The 23,316-nt window shown below is 43.4% G+C and overlaps 1 protein-coding gene and 1 pseudogene across 14 annotated transcripts in view; one reads left to right on the top strand and one right to left on the bottom strand.

Annotated features, from left to right (window-relative positions):
* The window catches only part of gabbr1b (gamma-aminobutyric acid (GABA) B receptor, 1b), a 326,457-nt gene that overhangs the window by 149,518 nt on the left and 153,623 nt on the right, over positions 1 to 23,316 (top strand). The window lies entirely within an intron of this gene.
* Positions 10,525 to 10,643, bottom strand: LOC133504317 (5S ribosomal RNA; annotated as a pseudogene).

Genomic DNA, 23,316 nt, shown 5'->3' with positions numbered 1-23,316 from the left:
CAGGGGCGTCGCCGCGTGTCCGACTACGCCATTGAGTTCCGGATTCGGGCTGCCGAGAGCCGCTGGAATGAGGAAGCCCTCCATGACGCGTTTTACGAGGGACTGTCCCCACAGATCCGTGGTCACCTCGTGGCCATGGATCTTCCGCCTTCGCTTAACTCCCTCATCGCATTGGCCCTCGAGGTGGACCAGCGCCTCACCGTGCAGAGACAGATGGAGGGCCTGAGGGAGGGGGAGAGGGAGAGTCGCAGTCCGGTTGTTTCCGCTTCCCGGCCACCCGTGTTGTCAGCTTCACCGGAAGCCATGCAAGTGGAGGGGCTTGGCAGCTCAGCGGAGGAGCGCTTACGTCGGCGACGAGAGGGACGCTGTTTTTACTGCGGGCGTTTGGGACACTTGATCGCCCGTTGCCCGACTCGACCAGGGCATTCTGACATCAGGATCGCTACTCCGGTGAGTGTGCGGTACACTGCGACGGGGTCAGGGAGGTCCCTTCTTCACCTCACCTTGGGAACGGACTCCCGTTCATGCTCTGTGACGGCTTTCATAGATTCTGGGTCGGAAGCAAACCTGATGAATCCCCGCGTGGTCGAGGAGCTGGGGGCGGCAACCTTCCCCACGCAACGGTTTCGTCACGCCTATGCCGCCAACGGCAAGTTCCTTTGTCGGGTTACACATCGTACTCAGACGCTACGTATGAGCTTTCCGGACGCTCACTCGGAGCGAATTAGCTTTCATGTCTTCGACGCACGTAGTAGCGACATCATCTTGGGCAGTCCATGGCTCAAAGAACATAATCCGCACATAGATTGGACCACGGGTCAGATCAAGACTTGGGGTGAGGACTGTCTCAGTCGTTGTTTCGCTGTCCGGAGAGACAGGGGTATTCAAGTCGCGCAGGTTCGGCTAACAGAACCTGGTACCGCCCTGGACCTGACCGCAGTGCCCTCCTGCTATCATGACCTACGGGAGGTCTTCTCAGAATCTAAGGCAAAGTCTCTACCGCCGCATCGGTCATACGACTGCGCGATTGAACTCCTGCCAGGCACCTTTCCTACCAGAGGGAAACTGTTCTCTTTAACAGGCCCAGAGCATCAAGCCATGAGGGACTACATCGAGGACTCGCTGGCAGCCGGACTCATTCGCCCCTCATGTTCACCAGCCGGTGCGGGGTTTTTTTTTGTCAAGAAGAAGGACTCCACGCTGCGACCCTGCATCGACTACCGAGGACTGAACGACATCACAATCAAGAACAGGTACCCTTTGCCGCTTATCTCTACAGCATTCGAACTCCTCCAGGGAGCCCGGATCTTCACCAAGCTCGACTTGCGCAGCGCTTACCATCTGGTGCGGATTCGGGAAGGGGATGAGTGGAAGACGGCGTTCAACACCCCCGCAGGGCACTATGAGTATCTTGTGATGCCCTTTGGACTGACAAACGCTCCGGCCGTCTTTCAGAACTTCATTAACGACGTGTTCCGGGAGTTCCTGAATAGATCTGTCTTTGTTTACCTGGATGACATTCTCATCTTTTCAGCAGACCTAGCCTCTCACATTTAACAAGTCCGAGAGGTGCTCCGGCATCTGCAGCAGCACCAATTATACGTGAATATGGATAAGTGTGAGTTCCATCAGGCATCCGTGTCCTTCCTGGGCTTCGTCCTGGCTGAGGGAGAGATACGGATGGATCCCGGGAAGGTCGACGCGGTGCTGCGGTGGCCTACCCCCACCAACAGGAGAGACGTGCAGAGGTTCTTGGGATTTGCCAATTTCTATAGGAAATTCATAAGGAACTTCAGTTCCGTGGCCGCTCCTCTGCATTCGCTCACTTCGCCAAATACCACCTTCGATTGGTCCGGGACCTGCCAGGAGGCCTTCGGCAGGCTCAAGGCAAGTTTCACTACTGCGCCCGTTCTCATTATTCCGGATCCCGATAACCAGTTTGTGGTGGAGGTGGATGCATCGAATTCAGGAATCGGAGCAGTCTTGTCGCAGAGGAGTCCCAGGGATGGAAGGATTCACCCGTGCGTGTTCCTGTCTAGAAAGTTGACCCCGGCAGAGAGGAACTACGACGTGGGAGATAAGGAACTGCTGGCGATCAAGAGCGCGTTGGAGGAGTGGCGGCACTGGCTGGAGGGCTCGCAAGTACCGTTCGTTGTCTTCACGGACCATAAGAACCTTGAATACCTGAAGTCCGCGAAGAGGTTGAACGCCCGTCAGGCCAGGTGGGCTCTATTTTTCACCCGCTTCCACTTTAAGGTGTTTTACCGCCCAGGCTCCAAAAACGGCAAGCCGGATGCACTCTCGCGGATCCACGAGGGAGGGCCCACTGATTCAGACACCGCTACTATCCTGCCAGCGGGGTGCTTCGTGTCCGGGTTCACCTGGTCGATCGAGTCGCGGGTGAAGGAGGCCCTGGAAGAGACACCGCCACCCGCGGATTGTCCGTCGGGCCGTCTTTTCGTCATTCCATCTCTGCGGGGAGACGTCATCAACTGGGCCCATACCAACAAGACGGTCTGCCACCCGGGTATGGCGAAGACACGGTCAGTGGTCGAACAAAGGTTCTGGTGGCCTAACCTCAGCAAGGATGTAAGGGAGTTCGTCAATGCCTACCCGGTGTGTGCTGCCAATAAAACTTCCCGCCTACAGCCCGTTGGTGAGTTGCAACCCCTGTCCATCCCCTTTCGTCCGTGGTCACACATCGCGATGGACTTCGTTACCGGCCTGCCGCCTTCACAGTGGTGCTGTCCATAGTGGACCGTTTCTCCAAGATGGTCCACTTCGTGCCGCTCCCGAAGATCCCGTCGGCCAAGCAGACAGCCCAGTTGGTATTAGACGAGGTCGTCCGTTACCACGGTCTACCCCAGGACATCGTTTCGGACAGGGGTCCGCAATTCAGCGCCCGTTTCTGGAAGGAGTTCTGCAACCTCATCGGCGCTTCAGCAAGTCGGACATCGGGTCATCACCCAGAGTCTAATGGCCAGACTGAGAGGATTAACCAGGAATTAGAGACCGGTCTTCGATGTCTGGTATCCAGGGACCAGAGCACGTGGATCCAGCACATCAAGTGGGTGGAGTATGCCCACAATTCCCTACCCTCCGCTTCAACAGGTATGGCTCCACTCCATGTCGTGCATGGGTATCCTCCGTCCCTGTTTCCTCCACTGGTCACAGAATCCACAGTTCCGTCGGCCCTGGCCGTGGTGCGACGCTGCAAACGGACCTGGGAAGCAGCTCGGAGTACACTGCTGTGCATGAGCAGCGCCTACAAGGCCGCAGCAGAACGCAAGAGGAGGGCCGCACCAGAGCTCAGAGTGGGACAGCGAGTGTGGCTCTCCACCAAAGATCTCCCGCTGCGGACGGAATCCCGCAAACTTGCTCCCAGGTTCGTTGGCCCGTTCCCTGTTTCCAAGGTTATTAACCCGGTCGCCGTCTCGTTGAAACTGCCCAGGTCGATGAGGGTGCACCCTACGTTCCACGTCAGCAGACTTCGCCCGAATCGCACGTCGTCGCTGGCTCCTCCGCTCAAGTCCCCCCCGCCCCCCCGCATGGTCGACGGTGGGTTGGTGTACACCGTGCGCCGGTTGCTGTCTTCCCGCCGCAGAGGGAGGGGGGTCCAGTACCTGGTGGACTGGGAGGGATATGGCCCGGAGGAGCGCTCTTGGATCCCCTCCCGCTTCATCGTGGACCGCTCCCTCATCAGGGACTTTCACGCGGCTCACCCTGATGCGCCTGGGCCGTCCAGAGCCGGCCGTTGAGGGGGGGTGGGGGGTACTGTCATGATCCTGGATTCCAGCCAGGGCTGGGCGTGGCCGTCTAATCGGAAGGGTCACACCTGCGCCTCATGACCTCCGATTAGACCCAGGACAGAGACTCTGCTAGATCGTTGCCTCTCATGCCTCGTTCCCGCACTACCGTACTCCTGACGTCTACCTCCCGTGTACCGACCAACGCCTGTCTCCCGACCTACCCCGTAAGCCTGCCGTTACTGATATTGCTGCTTGTTTGGACTGACTCCCTGGTAACCGACATTGGAACGAATAAAGGCTTATTCCGCACTGCTTACCTCTCATCTGAGTCGTGCATTTGGGTCCACCCCCGAGTCTCGTCCGTGACAGTTGTATTTTGTCTACTGAAGAAGCATTTTTGTCTTTTTAATTTGGCATGACATCATGGGATCTTTTTTTTTTTTTTTTTTCAGAATTGTACCATTGAGCTTAACTTTGTGAAGTGTAAAAACAATTTTAAAAAACAAAGTAACTTAGATTCTTTCAAATCACATTCTTTTCCAGTTGTTAAATCTTGTCTCACCGAGGCATACTGGAAAAGGTGTAGTGCTCTGGTCTACCGGTATGAGAAATTATGTCATCACAAAGATAATAATTCAAAGTTTTCATATACTCTACACTGCATCTTTGCAAGAGCACAGCTTCCGGCTGAATCCGCCATTTAACTTTCCGAGAAGTGATTGGATAGCTCGGCAAACTATGGGCTTCCGTGACAACCAAAAGCATCCTGTTCGGATTCAGAAAGCCTGGAATAGGCTAGTTGTAACTGCAACTGACGATGACTCTGATGTAGGCGACGTAGAAGAGAAAGCGGTGCGTCCTCTACCTCTGGAGTTGGCAGACTTGTTTATAGGTGACACTGAGGATGAAGATTTCATTGGATTTTAGTTACCGGATATTTGGAGTGACACGGATGGTTTTGGTCAACTTCTTAGTATGTTATTTATGCTGTAGTTATCGTAATAACTCTTATTGTGTTATGTTAACATAAAAGCCCATTCTCAGTTTTGTCATGTAATGTAAGCATACCGTTCAGGCTGTTGTTGGCTCTATTCTATTTTGGTTTTAAATTGTTCGTCATTTAAATTGACATGTCTGTTGTTGGTGTGAGATTTTATCAAATTTCCCCCAAAAATGCGACTCATACTCCAGTGCGACTTATTATTGTTTTTTTCTTCTTTTCTATGGATTTTATTGCTGGTGCGACTTGTACTCCGGAGCGACGTATAGTCCGGAAAATACGGCATTATTATTATTAACATGATTATTAATTTATTAATATAATTATTTTTGGTTTGTTTGTTTGTAATTATTTTTCACAAAAATCGACCACAAAATGCCAGATAGTGGACGTTCTCTGTTCCGTGAAACCATATCCACAAGAGATGGAGTCAGAACAGGAAGCACTGTAGACATGGCAAACGCTGATTGGCTCTGTTTTCCAACCGGGGTCATTGGAATGTCTGAGGAAGATAAGATTTTCAATCATACTTTCTAATTTAGAGATGTTTCTAGGTGAAATCTGTGAATAATTTTGGCAGTAAAAGAAACACTGAATCCTCATCTACTAACTTTCGTGTGCTCCCAATCTTTTTTTTTTTTTTTTCAACAAAGTCCTCCTTTGAAGACCATTTCAATATTTCAATTTAGCCTCTCATGAATTTCCTATAAAATTGTCTCCATTGCTGTGTTTGTGTGGATCCCTTTGTTTCGTACACTAAAGTCATTGTACTCACTCACACTTTCCACCATCTCAACCCTTGGCCTGCAGAGATCTTGGCATCATGCTGAGCCAATTGTGCCGCACTGCAGCGATCCAGAAAACCCACGCAACCCAACATTCTGGCCTGTGTGACCTGGCAACCTGTATAACAGCAGTGTTTGCAATCGATTGCGGGCCTTGTAGCCCCCAGTCAATACTGTCTGGAAAAGCTGTCCGCAGTGCCATTCAGAAGGAAACAATACCAAGGTTGTTATTGGTTGCTACAGGAGAAGAGTACTGACCTTAAATTAGGATCCATCTTATTTCTAAGCTCCTCCATTCTGCAGTTGCGTCATTGGGAAACATTTTCTTGTACACTTATTCCAGAAGAAGGAGTAACCTCAACGAGAGGTGTTTAGAGAAGAAGAATGTTAGAAAATAGAAAGACCACCTGTGCAAAATTTGTAAATAGGTTTCGGATCGTGACTGGCTTGGGCGTGGCCCTATAAATGTAGCACGTCATGTTTCAACCCTGGCTCCAGTCATTATATGAGAGAACCACTTAAAGTTTATCTGCTTTAACTATGTGGTGTTTGAACTGCTTACTGGTCGATTTGAGTTGCCAGTGATTACTATTTACTGTAGTCTAAGAGAAGACCTGATAAAATTGGAAGTCATACTCAATCTTTGAACTTTTCCCTCAGTGTTCTGCAACACCCGCTCCTGGATAGACCAGGATACACCCTGAACTGGTTACCATCCAATCGCAAGGACAAATACAGACAGACAACAGTTGCACTCAAAAATCACACCTGGGGGCAATTTAGAGTCTCCAATTAATCCATGTTTTTGGGTTGTGGGAAGAAACCGGACTGCCCAGAGAAAACCCACGCAGGCACAGGGAGAACATACGAAGTCCACACGGGCAGGTCGGGATTTTGATCTCTCTCTCTCTCTCTCTCTCTCTCTCTCTCTCTCTCTCTCTCTATATATATATATATATATTATATATATATATATATATATATACATTTATTTTTTTCTCCTTTGTTGCATTACTACTAGTGCCATGCAACCATGTAGTAAATGAACGTATTTGTGCACTATAGGTGGGCTGTTTCTGGCAAGTGCAGCACATTAACTCTGATGACTGAAGTAAATGGGGCTATAGATTGAACCAGGCTGGTAGCTGTTTCTCTCATCTCATTGTCACTTTGAGCCTGTGCTCTTTTTTAGAACACCCCCCGCCCCAAGTCTTACTGCCGAGTTGGTAACAGAAAGACCATGAATATCAGATGTAGCCCCCAGCTTCTGGAGTCCTACCAAGACTGTCGCGTGAGCAACACTTAAAGATCCCTCTTCTTCCTCTCACTCTGCTTTCTAACGGCATCTGTTTAAAGCCCCCTGCTGTAACAAGCACTTTTATGATCATCAAACCGATGTCAGGCAAAGGCAGAATATGTGAGGTGTGTGGGTCCACTGGGAAAGTGAAAAGTGCTTATTCTCTGCAGCAAGTAGCAGTACGAGGCTAACGCAATGCAGTAGTTAAGGTTTTGCCTTAATTCACGTCCCCCAGTAACAAGAGTAATTTAGTTTAATAGCTGCGCTGGTGGCAGTGGTCTCATATGCTGTAGCAAGGCCCACTTTGAAGACAAGTGCTCAGCAATAGATTGGGCAATTCTGGGCTCACGTGGAGCAAGGGCACAGTAGAAGCACTTAGTGCATATTATCATCTCATACCATGTGTGCAATACTGACAGCTAACAGCCTCAAAGATTTCCATGGTCCATTTGCCCTGTAACACGTGAACAGTAAATTGCAAATGACCATCTAACTACACTCACAAACGACAATTAAGTACAGTAATGATGTGTACGGCAGTTCTTTTGAGTGTACTGTATCACTTGAATCAGTTCCCTAAAGTGATTCATTGCTCAAATAATCTGGTTCTTTTTCACAAAATAATTTAGGTGCGTCCTCATTCTGTTTATGATCCATCGCTGAGGTTCACATTAATTCAACAAGTTCATGTGGACTCAACACAAGCTCAGCTACCAACCATCCTTCCTCATCTGCTTACGTCCAGCTCGGCTCTTGCCAACAGGCGGGACTTTTCTGCATTCCAATGCACACCATCGCTGATACTAGTATCTGCCACCTAGGCTTCCTGCTCACTCACCTTACTGTAATTGTCACCTGATTAGTGGAAAGTGACTTTGAATTTTGAGAAACGCCATAAAAATTTAATTAATTATTATGAAATATATAAGGCTTTATCTGAAAAACATGAACTTTCATTAGAGACACAGGGAATGGTATATGTGTGCGTGTATACACATTTACTATTAATTTACATTTTTTTTAAATGTGTGCTTATTTTCATGTGCTTGACTGACTCCAAATTAACCGTTAGCTTGAAGAAGAGGCTGCAAGTGAAAGCTATTTCCGCAAGGACATCAAGACTTGCTGTTAAAAGCGCTCATGAGTATACTCATTGCCTAGTTCGTTCTTCCTCTGGCAAATGATCCATCCATTCATCCATCCATCAAGCAATTTTCTCCATCTTTTATCTTCATCAGTACCTAATCGCAGGGCTCTTATTGGCCCTTATTGACAAACGACCATTCCATTTTACATTCAGACCTAAGGGGTGTTTTAGATTCTTCTATTAACCGACATTGAGTTTAATAATTTCCCCTTTGTATGGTAACAGAAACATTATGAACAGGTGATAGAATGCAGTGATTTTGAACTGAACATCTTTGTAAAGACCGAAAATTGTCAGGAATCTGACATATGCCGATATATGTCATCTATCTATAGTCGATATAAAATTGTACACCCCATGTTCAAACAACAGGATTTTATGTTGAGATAGAGACCAGGATAAATGGTTTAATTTCTTTAAATCTCACACATGGCCACGCAGTCCATCCATCTATCCATCATCCCGCTGTCCATCCATCCATTGTAATCCTTCAAGAGCTAACGTATAATGCGAATAAAATATAGTTGGGTAAAAAATAATTTTGTCAACAACTGATTGTGCAAGTTATCCCACTTAGAATAGATGACAGGGCTGCAATTTTTATCCTAGGATAAAAATCCTCCTCACCTATGACAGACAAAATGAAAAATAAAACACATCCAGACAATCACATTGTCTGATTTTTAAAGAATTTATTAGCAAATTATTGTGGAAAACAAGTATTTGGTTGATAATAAAAGTTCATATCAATACTTTGAATTGTCCTTTGTTGACAATGACAGAGGTCAAATGTTTTTTGTAAAGGCCTCTTTGAACTCCCGCGCTCACGCAGCCGACAGCGCCCGCATTACATCATGTGAACGATGCAAAGGGCCGCGCTCCACCTTCTTGATCGATTTTGCAATATAATTAAATGTATCATCTGGTCATCTCGGTCCATTTGTTCTGGCAGACACTGTTCCGCCATCACCATTATTGTTGCTTTGTTCTTTGTTCTGGAAAGGAAAGTAAGAACGGCTACTGGAAATGGATGAATGCCATTCCATTTGCTAAGCTGCTTATCCTCACAAGGGTTGTGGGAGTGCTGGAACCTATGCCAGCTAACTTCGGGCAAAAGGTGGACTACACCCTGAACAGGTCGCCAAACAGTCATCACCATCACTGAGCAGGAATTGATCCACGGTGCCTGCACCAAAGTCAGCACTGTAGGATTTGAGTCCCTGGCAGTGTAGTATGTTACTAATCTTTGTCTTTGTTGCTTTGATCTGAGCTCTCTGCAAGTCATTAACTAGGTCGTTCTGTGTGGTTCTGGGATTTTTTTCTCACTTTTCTTGTGATAATTTTGACTCTACGGGGTGAGATCTTGCGTGGATCCCCAGAAACCTAGAAACTGAGTACATTTGAATGACATTACCTTTCCTTTATTTAATTTTCTTTTTTTATGTTTGTTTTTTTAATCCAAATTAATGAAAAGATGTTTCTTTTTTCTGCATCCTGAACAGCTGACATATAACATTGTAAAGTCAGCTCAAAGACGCTCCAATTTACACACAACCCTATTGAGAACAATGAAAAGCTGGATGTTTTGACAGCTAATAAAAAGCTTTGATCAGTGATAACAAACATAAACTGTACCTACCTCAGTAAGTACAGCAAAGCACATTTCTCCAACTGTCAACAGCCTTCTCCATTTCTTTAATTCATCTTTTTCTCTGTAGTCCTCACCAAGGCTGATATTTGTGTCTGGAGCCCTGAAAGCTGCATGCCAATGTGAGCTCATGCAGCCAACCCTGTCGGTTGGTTTTGAGAGACAGCACCATGAGATTGTTCGTGTCTGTGCATGAAATGCAAACACTTTGGGCCAGCCTGGTTTCTTGTTCATGCCCAACAACTGTGTTTCTTTCAGCTTGTCCCTTTCGGGGTCGCCACAGCGTGTCATCTCAGATGTACGCATATATATGTTTGGCACAATTTTTACACCGGATGCCTTCCTGACAACGACTCATTCAAATCCAAATTTGTTAAGGTAGTGTAACTGAATAGATAGAGTAGTCCTCATAAGAATATGATATACCAGCAATGGGCAAGAGGCAGGGTACACCCTGAACTGGTTGCCAGCCAATCGCAGGGCACATCGAGACAAACAGCCACACTCACTCACAATCACAGCTCGGGGAGAACTTTGAGGCCAAAATTTTACAGCTGTGCCACCGTGCTGCCCTGCTTACAGATGTGAAATGCAATTGTTCCTTACTACCTACCGCCAGTATAGAAATCATACAGTTAAAATTAGATTTTTAAAATAGTTCCAGTAAGGTTGTATTGTCATAGATCAGGGGTCTCAAACTGGTGGCCCGGGGCCGTTTACAACCCACGAGATGATAATTTGTGGCCCAACACCTCAATCTTATTCTTCTTTGCCTTTCGGCTTGTCCCATTAGGGGTCGCCACAGTATGTCATCTTCGGTGAACGCATACTTGTTTAGCACAGTTTTACGCCGGATGCCCTTCCTGACACAACCCCTCTGCATTTAACCGGGGAGAGAAGCTTACAGCACTTGGTATTCCCAGGCGGTCTCCCATTGAAGTACTAACCAGGGCCAAACCCGCTTAGCTTTTGAGGTCTGACGAGATCGGGAGTTCTCAGGGTAGCATGGCCATAAGCCTGCCCAAAACCTCAATGTGAAACTTTAATGTTAGGGCGGCCCTCGTGTTTTATGTGAATGGCAGTTTTACAGTACTGTACTGTGTGCTGGGCTGACAAACCTACCAATCACGATGACCCTCGGGGGTGTGACATTGACTGGGCTTGATGCAAGCAGAGAAACACTTTTCAATGGGTGAAAGTTACAGCAGCATTGCCATGGATTTTTTTTTTCCATTTTCTTTTTTTAGTAGTAGTTGCACGCAAGCTGTCCGACCTTCTTCCTCATTTTGTGTTAAAAAAAGCAAAGATCGCATATATATTTTTTAATTTCTATTTTAAATTGTGCGTGCATCCATCCTCAGCCAGACTCTGTCTCCAGCGGCCCCAAGGTAAATTAAGTTTGAGACCCCAGTTATAGATCTTTCAACCATACACAGTTTTTGGCTCGTATGTCTTTGACCAAGTAGCAAAAAGTACCTAAATGAGAGAAAACTGTAAAAGTTGTTTCGGTTATTTTTTTCCCAGTGGGTACTGCCTCCATTTTGTCACCCATATTATTGTACTCCATCTGATTTAGGGATATGGAACTGACAAAAAGTCATTAATGAACAATGTGGGATTCAATTAACAGTTAATCATTCTGTTAAATATAATATATAAAATGGAGTGTTTTCAGTTGCACTACTTATCCAGTATGAATTGCTTTGTGCAGGGGTGGCCAATGTATTTTGTATTACAGTCACAACAGTTGTGGTCACTTGAAGTCTGACAATAAAGCCAAGTTTTAATCATACGTGTTGTGATGTGGGAAAAGCATTCTTACACACTGTATAGAGTAAACCAAACATTGATGTCTTTGAGGGGAAAAAAAGAAAACAACAGTGTTTATACGTGTTGAATTTTAGTTTAAATTGTTATGTTTGCTGTCCTTGTCAAAAGACTGTCTGGGAAGTCTGGCTAGCAAACAGGCTTTTGGCTCACTATCCTATTTGGATAAGATGTCTCAAAATAGAGTAAGTGCTGTTCTCTCCTTCACATTTGTGCTTTGTTTCACATTTTCTTGACTCAATCATTGTGATTTCCACAGTAGTTCTGGGAGTTGCTAACAGAGACAGCATACAAGATGTGTCAGAAAGTTTCAAGGACTGACATCTCAAAAGATCGATTTCAAATCCATATTAAGTTTTCCCCTTTGGAGTACTCTTTCTGGAGCTCTGCCACACCTCCATGCCTTCACCCGTGGAAGGATTCTTGTATTATGCACCTTGGCTCTGTCATCACGGCCATCTTGATGTCATCACTGTCTTGAGGAATATTGAAGACCAAGGGGATGTCATTGTAGGGCAGACGCTCAGGATGATAAGAGCAGGTGGGTTGTCATAGTGAAGCAGCAACAGGGTGTCTTGCCAGAACTCACATCACTTCTCACCCACTAAATGAAGCAAAGGCCGAAAGACCTCTTTGTAGATGTGGGGGTTAATTGTCTGGCACACAATGAAGGGGAAAACTTGTCATTTGTGTTTTGGGTCCAACAATAGAGGAAACAGTCTGATACATCAGCACGTTCACCATATTTGGGACGATAAGTCTGACTGTAAACTATCCATCCATCCATTTTTCTGAGCCGCTTATCCTCACAAAGTAAAGCAAATTAATTTCCATAGCACATTTCATACACAAGGTAACTCATTTTGCTTTACATGATTAAAATGATTTTAACACAAAGAAACAAAACATTTAAAACATAATACTTATACCGTATTTTCCGACTATACGTTGCTCTGGAGTATAAATCGCACCACCCATAAAATCCATAAAAACGAAGAAAAAAACATATATACAGTGAAGAAAACAAGTATTTGAATACCCTGCTACATTGCAAGTTCTCCCACTTAGAAATCATGGAGGTGTCTGAAATTTTCATCGAAAGTGCATGTCCACTGTGAGAGAGATAATCTAATAAGAAAAATCCAGAAATCACAATGTATAATTTTTTTAACGATTTGTGTGATACAGCTGCAAAAAGGTATTTGAACACCTGAGAAAAACAATGTTAATATTTGGTACAGTAGCCTTTGTTTGCAATTACAGAGGTCAAACATTTCCTATAGTTGTTCACCAGGTTTACACACACTCCAGGAGGGATTTTGGCCCACTCCTCCTCACAGATCTTCTCTAGATCAGACAAGTTTCTGGGCTGTCGCTGAGAACCACGGAGTTTGAGCTCCCTCCAAAGATTTTCTATTGAGTCTAGGTCTGGAGACTGGCTAGGAGATGCCAAAACCTTGATATCCTTCTCACTGAGCCGCTCCTTGATTTTCCTAACTGTATGCTTCGTGTCATTGTCATGTTGAAAGAAACAGGCAAAACCGATCTTCAATACTCTGACTGAGGGAAAGAGGTTGTTCCCAAAATCTCACAATACATGGCCGCGGTCATCCTCTCCTTAATACAGTGCAGTCATCCTTTCCCATGTGCAGAAAAACACCTCCATGCTTCACGGTAGGGATGGTGTTCTTGGGATGGAACTCATCGTTCGTCTTCCTCCAAACACGGTTAGTGGAATTGTGACCAAAAAGTTCCATTTTGGTCTCATCTGACCACAAAACATCCTCCCATAAATCCTCTGTATAATCCAAATGGTCATTGGCAAACTTAAGACAGGCCTTGACATGTGCTGGTTTAAGCAGGGGAACCTTCCGTGCCATGCATGATTTCAAAGCATGACGTCTTAGCGTATTACCAACAGTCACATTGGAAACGGTGGTCCCAGCTCTTTTCAGGTCAATGACCAAGTCATGTAGTCCTAGGCTGATTCCTCACCTTTCTAAGAATCATTGAGACCCCACAAGGTGACATCTTGCATGGGGCTCCACTCCCATTGAGATTGGCCAACATGTTTAGCTTCTTCCATTTTCTAATGATTGCTCCAACAGTAGACCTTTTTTCACCAAGCTACTTGGCAATTTCTCCGTAGCCCTTTCCAGCTGTGTGGAGTTGTCCAATTTTGTCTCTGGTGGTTTTGGCCATGTTACAAGATTCAATCTTACTGATTGTATGGGATGGACAGGTGTCTTTACGCAGCTAATGATGTCACACAGGTGCATCTGATTCAGGATAATACATGGAGTGGAGGTGGATTTTAAAGGCGGATGAACAGGTCTTTGGGGTCAGAATTCTAGCTGATAGACAGGTGTTCAAATAATAATTGAATAATAATAAGATAATTATAAATAATTGAACAGTACTTGTAATAAAGGACATTTTTGCCATTTCCAAACAAAATAATTATGCAAATGGAAAAGGACATCAGAGACGATCAAAATTACATTTTTAAAAAGTAGTGTTGAAATGAACGTTTTAAAGTTTGCAAATCTAAGCAAGACCTTTTGGTTAATTTTGAGCTCATGGCCAACTGACAAAGACATAATCCTGCATAGTTTCAAGAAAATTGGAATCTGTCTGGAAGAACTCACCATAAACATAAATTGATTGGACCTTTGACTTTACTTACCATATCCATTTAAGTTGAATCACTTGAGTTCTTGCAACATTCAATGCTCCTCTCCTTTAACGCTGAAAAACCTTGACCACTCCATTTGGGACTGATTCAATGCCCTGAGAATCAAATAACCTGGATGAATGTGAGGGTTTACAAGCACTGAATAACTAGCTGTTTATCTGGCCACTTGTACACAAAGCAATTCTCTTTCCAGGTTCTAGATTACACACCTTCAATTATTCATCACTAAAATAGTACATTGAACAGTACTTGTATTTGAAGAGCAAACGGACAAACTCCATAAATCAATTTACTGAACCAGCACGAGCAATAAAAGGTGTTCAGCACTTCTCCATCACAGGTGGTATAGCTCAATAAGATCAGCGCACTCTGTTACATAAAGTCATTACTGGTCTCAGGATATGGATCACATTTCTTTTTCCTTCCCACAAATGTTAGTCACAACTCACATTTTGTGATTCACTAACTTAGTTGCTTCATGTTTATGCTTCACGTTACTTACTACTGTATAACTTTCAGGGCATCTCTGGGTGCTTAAAAGTAATGTTAATCTTGATTGTGACTTCCCCAAATTAAGTCCATAATTGTCCTTAAAAATAAAGATTTTGCTTATCTAAAGGTCTTATGACTGCTACAGACATGACCTCTATAATTAGTTAGCAAAAATGTTCTAGACCATATTTGGAACGATAAGTCTGACTGTAAACTAACCATCCATCAATTTTTCTGAGCTGCTTATCCTCACAAAGTAAAGCAAATTAATTTCCATAGCACATTTCATACACAAGGTAACTCATTGTGCTTTACATGATTAAAAGGATTTTAATACAAAGAAACAAAACTTTTAAAACAGGGGAAAAAAATAAACATGACAATAAAATACTTGTACCGTATTTTCCGACTATACGCCGCTCTGGAGTATAAATCCCACCACCCATAAAATCCATAAAAATGAAGAAAAAAACATATATATAGTGAAGAAAATAAGTATTTGAACACCCTGCTACATTGCAAGTTCTCCCACTTAGAAATCATGGAAGGGTCTGAAATTTTCATTGAAAGTGCATGTCCACTGTGAGAGAGATAATCTAATAAGAAAAATCTCATGACCTCTATAATTAGTTAGCAATCGCTCAAAAATGTTCTAGACTTATGTAAATGGTATTGTGATATAATAATTGTGACCAACATTGCTTCCACTTAATGGTTCCGTTTAGTAAATAAGAGTTCTTCAATTTTATCAAAGTGGATTTAGAGATCTGAAATTTATCTTCCTTGAAGTTGCTTGTACTACATACCGTGCTTCAATGCCCTGATAGTTGTAATGCGCATTGAGACTTATATTTCTAAATACCCCAAAAACTTGGTTGTACTGTAGGTCTGAGTGAACTGCAAAAGTTCTGAATTCTCAACATTGTACGTTCACTTTTTGAGTAAATATCAACTTGGTATGAGAACCAGGCTCAATAAAAACAGGGCAACTTCATCATCACCACACACGCAAACAGCTGTTATTCAAACTTGATTGTTTTAACATTTTCTAATTAGAACAATCATTTGTACGCCTAAATACAATGGCAGTTTGAGACTGGAATACATTATAGATTTTGAATTTTACATGTTTTGTATCGGTAAAATAATTTTGAAACCCAACAACTTGGTCATCCACTATCCCATTATTTCTTTTCTCCTGTGAAAATATACTGTAATCAAATGTTAGTTCACATTAAAATCCTTATTCTTTTAACAGAGAATATTTCTGTGCTGTAGGAGATCAAACATGTATTAGTAGTACTAATGGTTTTCCAAAAGCTTTCAGTATGCAAAGATTTCCATTGTCTCTTGGCTGATGACACTTTAAGATGTGGCTGCTTTAGTATCTATATTTGGAAGTAGTCTGTGGAAGAAGAAAATTAATCTCCAAAACTGTGACCCTTTGTCTATGTCCTTGGAAAGCAGTTTAACAAGCTGTGTATATGAAGGAGCAGCATTCTCCAAAGTCACAGCAATAGAGCAGAAATACAGTGCCCTTCTATAGCAAGGATAATCAAAATGAATGAAAGAGGCGCATAGAGATACATATCGACCCATATGAGAAAATGACAGCCAGCCAGGTAGACGGCTCCGACTGGGAAGCAAAATGGGAAGGAGCAAAGTGAGATAGCTCCTATGGCTCTCGACAAAAGTAAATGAGAACAGATAGACTGAGAAAAGAAAAAAATAAAATAATGACAGTGAGCTGCAAGAATTGGAATAAATTACAACCGTGCTTATTAAAACTCAAATACACTGTCGGGTGTGACCAGGCCACCGGCAGCAACTCCTCAGCTGTGCCTAATATTCACTCATTGTGCCATGCATTTAAAGCCCCACTGGCATGAAATGAATCATTTTTAATATATTACTATAAAAAAGGCATCTGGAATGAACCCATCCGTTTTTTCACCACAAAACATGATATTGACATATATGCCTTTTTGTAACTCCCGCCATGAAAATCCTCTCAAGGGATATGTTTTGGAGAAGAAGCACGAAGTGACGTTAGCAGCAACGCACTCAGGCGGGCTCGTGTGTTTATACTAGTTTTACCAGCTGTAAGGTAGCTCTTTGTTCCTTCGTGTTAGCCATAATGCCGGCTCGTTGGATTGCTGGATATTGTTCGAGCACTCGGGAGGAGGGAATAACTCTTCATATGTTTCCAAGAGACCCGGTTTGTTGTGAAAATGGGTTGCACAGGTGCAAAGAATGAGAGTTTTGTGGGTTTCAAATGACAGGTAGGTGTGTATAGAGCGACTAAAAAAATAATAGTTGGGGGGGGGACGTAATCCTCTCAGAACGTAACAAAAGATCCGCGTACGTAAGTTAGGGGTGCTAAATGTGTCACGGCCTCAGCGTTGTCGTCGTTCACGGTAGAGTGCGCCATCGTCAGCGGTGTTGTTTATCGCTGATGCCATCGGCGGCATTGTTCATCGCCGACTGCGTCGGCAGTGTTGTCCATCTGTTAGCGTTGTTAATTGCCCCGGCGCAATGAGGCACCGCGGCCTGGCCACGACAAGCCGATCATGGCTTTGACCGAGGTGGCTCATTGGCGCCGAGCTGGACCACTTTATAGCGTTGTTGTCGCTCGCGGTCATTGTCGGCGGCGTTCGGCGATGAACAACTCCAATAGATGAACAATGCCGCCAACGCCGTCGGCGATGATCAACTCAGCTGATGGCAGCGGCGATAAACAACGACGATGGCGCACTCAGCTGCGAGTGATGACAACGGCATAAAGCGACCCAGCTCAGGGCCGATGAGCCACCTCGGCTGAAGCTGTGATCGGCTTGTCGCGGCCAGGCCGCGGTGGCTTGTCGAGCCCGGGCCGCAGCGTTGTCGTCGCTTGTGGCTGGGTATTGTACATAGTGTCATACTGTCGGGGAGTCTGTTGTTAGTTAGAAGTGATCCGCATATCATCTAAATATGGCTCAAAACAATAGGGTAATATTGTTCCGGAGACTTCACTCAATTGTGAGATGTTCTCTTCTTCGAAAAGATGACGCATTCTCCGCTCATATTTATTTTTTCGTATAGACATTGAAGTGAGTAATGTTAGATGTATTTTTCATCACAAAATCTATTTTGGAATGTTGATAGGCATGTCACTGGGCTTTAAGCTTCATGTGTGGTGCCACGATTTGCCAGTTCGTAGCATGACACTGCACGTGTCTGCATAAGTATACGAGCTTTTCTGTATCTGGTTTGCCTCGTATCCACATCCAAGCGTTCCTGTGTCTTCTGCCATGTGGTTTTTGTGCCTTTGCCTTTGATGAACTTACTTGTATATCAACTCTGCATGGATTAACTCTGCCTCGAAAACCATGTCACTTCTTCGGAGTCTTGCATTTGGATCCTACCCCTTGTTCCATGACACACACAGTGAAACATCACTTCTCACAAAGAAGCTGTGTACACATATCTTTGCGTATGTAAATGCTGGAGGTTGTTGGGAAGCCTGCAGGGCCCTGATAGATTGCTAAAATAGTGTTTACTATGTGGGTGAAACAGTGGAACAACTGCTAAGTACATTGGTTGATTCTACATTCCACATCTGTCCTTGTTGTGCTGAGTGGCCGTTTGTTAGCACACCTCTGCTCACCAGACAACAGTTGAGCAGTTTCATTTCCCGCCTGTCAATTCACATCTATATACACTTCAAGACGATGAATCTTCGTTTCTTGGATCGACACCATCTGCAGTAGTCCATTATAGACCCCAACTGAAAAGGGAGGGATTTTGATGCCTAATCTTATTGCTAACACCAGACTTGTGTTAATTAGCGTGAAGCTCTCACATAATGGAAGGTGTCAGAAAATGTAGAAAAATGGCAACAACCTTGGTTAGTTTGCTCATTCAGCAGCAAAGGTCCCGTCGCATAATTCAAAAAAGTGTTTTTAATTTGAATGACCACAAGAAACACAAAAGTACTCGAAGATACACAAACATTCCTATGAAAGTGGATAAATACTACAGTGAAGAAAATAAGTATTTGAATACCCTGCTAAATTGCAAGTTCTCCCAGTTGAAAATCATGGAGGGTCTGAAATGTTCATGTCCACTGTGAGAGAGATAATCTAAAACGAAAAATCCAGAAATCTCAATGAATGATTTTTTAAATTATTTATTTGTGTGATACACCTGCAAATACGTTTTTGAACACCTGTCTATCAACTAGAATTCTGACACTCAAACACTGTTTGTGCGCCTTTAAAAGTCCACCTCCACTCCATGTATTATCCTGAATCCATACAGATGATGATAGATGCCATACAATCAGTAAGACTCAAACTTGTAACATGTCCATAGACACCAAAGACAAAATTGTTCAACTCCACGCGGCTGGAAAGGGCTATGGAGAAATTGCTAAGCAGCTTGGTGAAAAAAGAGCCCCATGCAATATATCACCTTGTGGGGTCTCAATGAGCCTTAGAAAGGTGAGGAATTGCCCAGGACTACATGACAGAACTTGGTCAATGACCTGAAAAGAGCTGGGACCACCGTTTCCAAGGTGACTGTTGATAATACACTAAGACGTCATGGTTTGAAATCATGCATGGCAAGGAAGGTTCCCCTGGTTAAACCAGCACATGTCAGGACCAAGTCTTAGGTTTGGCAATAGCCATTTGGATAATACAGAGGAGTCATGGGGAGAAAGGTTTGCGGTCAGATGAGACCAAAATGGAACTTTTGGGTCATAATTACACTAACCATGTTTGGAGGAAGACGAATGATGAGTTCCATCCCAAGAACACCATCCCTTCTGTGAAGCATGGGGGTGGTAACATCATGGTTTGGAGGTGTTTTTCTGCACATGGGACAGGAAGACTGCACTGTATTAAGGAGAGGATGACCGCGGCCATGTATTGTAAGATTTTGGAGAACAACCTGTTTACCTCAGTCAGAACATTGAAGATGGGTCATGGCTGGGTCTTTCAACATGACAATTATCCAAAGCACACAGCCAAGAAAACCAAGGAGTCGCTCCGTAAGAAGCATATCAAGGTTCTGTTGCGGCCGAGCCAGTCTCCAGACCTAAACCCAATAGAAAATCTTTGGAGGGAACTGAAACTACATGTTTCTCAGCGAAAGCCCAGAAACCTGTCTGATCTAGTGAAGATCTGTGTGGAGGAGTGGGCCAAAATCCCTCCTAACAGAAACTGGGATAAGGACCGGTGAGTTCACCAGAACTTCCCGCTTTCCACTGCTCATCACACAATCCCAAAAAACACGGTGAAGTTGAACTAGCATAAGAAACAGTCCAAAACATGGACAAGGATTCACAAACATTCATGTCACAAGACAAATGTTATATTTAGCAATTGATTCAGCGTATTCAGCTTCCGGAGTGACGCAGTGTCTTCGCGGCTGGAACAGTTTCTGACATCCCTATAAATGCTTTGTATGGGGAGGGGGCATTAATAATTATGAATTTTTGCTATCTGCAGCTGGAATCGGTTCATATCCCTCGCTAATAGTGGTTGGACACTGGACAATCCTCTCTGGGAAGTTGGTCTTCCAAATTTATCTGTTAGTGTGAAAAAAAAATATTCACATGGAAAATAAGCAAGAGGAATAATTTTTTCCAATGTCAAAAGTATGTTAATTCTGGACTCTTATTGTTTCGTTTCCAGGTTTATATTCCACTTTTTGAGGTTGATCATTCTTTACGAAAACATGCCAGAAAAGAAACGTTAGCATGAAACGTGAAACATTTGCAAATGCAGAAGCCTCCCAACACTGACAAAGGTCACTTCAGTCTTGGAAACAGTACAGAATTAGTGTATATGGATATTTTAAATACTCAGGTGTGGTATTTTACTAGCAACATGAAATTTCCCAAAAATCCGTCAAAAGTGTCAAAATGCAAAGTCTGGTTAGGATGACCACTCCACCCTGTGTATAAAGCACCCAGAGTTTAAATAATCAGATGATGGTTTCTGGAGAAATAGTAACTTTTTTTTTCCCAGATTTTTTTTTTTAGGGGGGGGGGGTTGTTTTTCTGCGATACTGAAAATGTGACGAAAACAGTATAACCTGATTGTAGTGTCTAAACAACTGTAAGAACCTGTGAGTTGATATCCTAATACAATGGTACCTCTCTCTAAGTTTCACGTTACAAAATCACTTCCGGAACGGATTCATTTTGTAACATGAAACTTTCATAAGAATCACATTTTACATGTCAAAAGATCCTCGTGGTGCTCCTGAACTAACTCGTCAATGTCCTCCTCAGCATTTCCCAGCGAAACAATTCCCTCAACTTCAGGTTCAAACTCTACTTTGAACCTCTCAAAATTCTGTCGAGCAGCAGCATGAGGGCACATGCCCACATGTATTTTTCATATTTCTTGACAATTTCTTGTTTTGATGCACAAAACAACTCTCGTCTTCTTCTCACTGTCACCTGCCATTAATTTCTTGGGGCCTATGGTGAAAAAAGATAAATAAATCCACAAAAAAAAGATACTGTACAGTACTAGTGCACACGATTGTATAACAATTGATAAACCATTTCATATGGATAAACAGTCCAATAAAAAAGTATTGGCCCCATTTTCAAATTCGTACATTTTTATATAGTTTCGCGATTTTAATGTTTGAGATCAAGGAAATATCAGACATACTGTATAATCCAATGGAAGTTAAAACTGTTTTTAAGTGATTTCATTTGTTAAGAAGAAAAAGTATTCAAAGTTACCTGGCCCTGTGTGAAAACATAAAAATCTAAATCTAATAACTATTTTGACATTATGAGAAGGGGGCAAATACTTTTTGATGCCACTGTACTGAGAATATGTGCCGGAACATCTACATTGAAATGTCCTCATAGAATTAATTCCACTTTGCTTTTTGATTTTCTTTGTCTTTTTTATTGACATTTTTTTTAATAGTGACACCACATGGGAATAATGAAGAAGCAAAGCACATTTGTCTGTATTGCACATTTCATACACAAGGTGAATAAATGTGCTTTACATGATGAAACACAATTGTAAACAAATAAAACATTTAAAACAGAATTATAAATGAAAAAAGTAACAAAATGAAAAAAAGTCGACTCAACCATACAATACTAGTTAGCAAGAGTCGTAACAAACACGAACCCCATTTTCGTACTGAGCGATCATCTCCTTCCTTGAATCCACTGAGCTTTATACAACTTTCCTTTTTCCTTTGCTGCTGGTAGCATCTCTGTCCTTCTTTCGGCCCATAGCAAATAAAATACTGGAAAAATTAGGCAGTCATAGTGTGAGCACACACATTCGCGTGTGCTCACACTATGACTGCCTGACTGACTTGAAGTGGGCAGTGTTTTTTCTTGGCACCGCCCTGTGTGCGTTCGGCAATGCTCGCCTTGACTCGGCTGTGCATTCAACGTTCAGGTTTGCTTGGGTGTTTGGTCTCCGAGAATTGGGTCGAACTCTGAGGCATTTTTTTTTTATGTATATTTTTTTCATTCAAAGTCCGATTGGTACGACTCCTGAGTCATTCAAAGTTAGAGGTTCCACTATGAATGCATCTATCCAGTCTCATGTTATGGCTAAAAAGGTGACACAATGTCCCCCCGTAATTCCTGGGGTTACATTTCCTACACTCGCGCGAATAATGAAAATCCAAGAAAAAAGAACAATATAACTAACTATACTTACTAATTATATTTTATATCCATCCATCCATTTTCTTAGCTGCTTATCCTCATGAGGGTCGTGGGAGAGCTGGAGCCTATCCCAGCTGTCAACGGGCAGGAGCCAGGGTACACCCTGAACTGGTTGCCAGCCAATTGCAGGGCACACAGAGATAAACAGCCACACTCACAATTACACCGAGGGGAATTTTATAGTGTCCAATTAATGTTGCATGTTTTTTGGGATGTGGGAGGAAACCTGAGAAGAGAAAACCCACACAGGCACGGGGAGAACATGCAAACTCCACACAGGTGGGTCTGGGGTTGAACCCGAGACCTCAGTACTGTGAGGGCAATGCTTTCCAGCTGTTCCACTGTGCAACCTATAAAAAAAAAAATAATAAAGATATATATATATATATATATATATATATAATTTTAATTAAATATACACACACACAGTGAAGAAAATAAGTATTTGAACATCCTGCTATATTTCAAGCTCTCCCACTTAGAAATCATGGAGGGGTCTGAAATTGACGCCTCCATACAGGGCACTTCACCACGCCTCCTGAAGTGACGTCACGCCACGTGCGCTGACGTAAGACAAACTGTAAAAATGGCAAATACAATACAATACAATACATTCTTAACTGAGACAGACTCCATGCTTCTGATTTCATTCAAATCAACTATATATTATAGATTCTAAATACAATACATTCTTAACTGAGAGAGACGCCATGCTTCTGATTTCATTCAATCATTCACACATAGCAATGTTATGCTAGCGAAGAACGTCTCATTCATTTATACGACACGTGTATTGAAAATCAAATATAGGGCATATCTTCGTGCAAACACAGTCTGGTTAAGCTTCGGCCGCGAGCCGGCAAGAAAGCGACACGTTTGTGCAGTCGGATCATCACTAAATATCTCTCAACAAAGAATAAGTGTGTCAATTGTACACATGTAGCAATGTTATGCTAGCGAAGAACTTCGAA

This window comes from Syngnathoides biaculeatus, chromosome 1, assembly GCF_019802595.1.
Source record: "Syngnathoides biaculeatus isolate LvHL_M chromosome 1, ASM1980259v1, whole genome shotgun sequence".
Lineage (NCBI taxonomy): Eukaryota > Metazoa > Chordata > Actinopteri > Syngnathiformes > Syngnathidae > Syngnathoides > Syngnathoides biaculeatus.
This window is presented reverse-complemented; position numbering and strand designations above follow the sequence as displayed.